The sequence below is a fragment of the Gavialis gangeticus genome, unplaced genomic scaffold, assembly GCF_001723915.1.
Source record: "Gavialis gangeticus isolate Ggan-Ray unplaced genomic scaffold, GavGan_comp1, whole genome shotgun sequence".
Lineage (NCBI taxonomy): Eukaryota > Metazoa > Chordata > Crocodylia > Gavialidae > Gavialis > Gavialis gangeticus.
The window spans coordinates 47,564,890-47,566,289 of NW_017728993.1; the positions used below are offsets into that span (position 1 = coordinate 47,564,890).

The following is a 1,400-nucleotide window of genomic DNA, read 5'->3' on the forward strand; positions in this document are numbered from 1 at the left end:
CTCCATCTGTGCTTGTACATAAGTGAGTGTCACTATCAAATGCTACAGAGCAAGTTAACTGATGTGTACAAACTTATAGAGCAAGGCAGTCACAGAACTGAAGACAGAATCCAGTTATCTTGATTTACAGGGGAGGTCTACATACCCCATGCAGTATAGCCATGTTGGAACAGCTGTCCACCCAGTGGCACTTGGTACCTAGGTGAACTCACCTAGAGCTAATGTAGGTATTGTCTACCTGGTTGTGTGTTCCTACAGTCCCAGGTACCAGACACTGGACCATATGCAGACAGATACCTTTTGCTCTCAGCTATGCCAGCACAGATCCAGAAGTTAGTTACTCCAAATATATATTGGCACAGTCAAGATCATAGTTTGACTCAGTGTTTCAGTTCTGTGCAATGTGCATTACATTTAACCTGTTTTCTCTTCATTTTCATAAATTCTCTAGGTTCTTCCTCAGCTGAACAAAGCAACAACATTGGCACTACTTCAAGGTTCATCAAGCCCAAGTTTGGGCACTTTAACCGTGATAGCTGTCATAGGGCCTGATCCCTCCAGCTTTGTTTTGTCTGATTAAATAAAAGAGAACATTTTTCCTTGCTCATTTTCAAATTTTTGAAAGCATAAGTGATCATATAGAAAAACTGGGCAAAAATGTAAAAAGTCCATTCAAGTATTGTAGAAAACCCCTTCAAGCAGATGTTCAGTCATTCTTCTTTGACAGGATATATGGACCAGCTCCTCAGCTAATGCAATCAGATACTTCCAGGAAAACTAATACAACAGAACTATAATTGTGTCCTAGTGTAGTACTGGAAGCATTGATTGTGATTCAACTGGCATCCCACTGCATGGATTTTGGGAATGCCCCACATTGCAACCTTTATGAGACACGTTGAATGTCAAGGGCTATAGGCTGTACAGGAGGGACAGGATAGGAAAGAGAGGTGGGGGCGTGGCACTCTATATTAAGGAGGAATACACATCCTCGTCAATTAGTAAGGAGTCAGGGGAGGGGCACTCTGAAGTTCTTTGGGTTAGGGTACAAGGCAGTTGAGGGGAAAGGGACTTAACGGAGTCTACTACAGACCTCCCAACCAGGGAGAGGAGCTTGACCAGGAATTCTTGGGTCAGCTCACAGAGGTAGTGAAGGCTAAGGATGTGGTAGTCATGGGGGATCTGAACTTCCTGGACATCTGTTGGAAAGACCAGTCAGCCAGGTCAGAACGCTCACATAGGTTCTTAGAGTGCAGGACCTCCATCTAACCCAGGAGGTGCACAGCCCCACCAGGGGGGACGCCTTGTTGGACCTAGTGCTGGCCACGGGTGATGACCTGGTGAGGGGGCTGCGGGTGCTCGACCACCTGGGCGACAGTGATCATCGCCTGCTGGAATTC

The 1,400-nt window shown here is 45.9% G+C and overlaps 1 long non-coding RNA gene across 1 annotated transcript in view; it reads right to left on the bottom strand.

Moving 5' to 3' along the window:
• LOC109286890 overlaps positions 1-1,400 on the bottom strand; it is a 17,377-nt gene that overhangs the window by 12,068 nt on the left and 3,909 nt on the right. Inside the window, exon 2 of the long non-coding RNA XR_002094703.1 lies at positions 209-212. This is a non-coding gene — a long non-coding RNA (uncharacterized LOC109286890). The remainder of the gene's footprint in view (positions 1-208; positions 213-1,400) is intronic.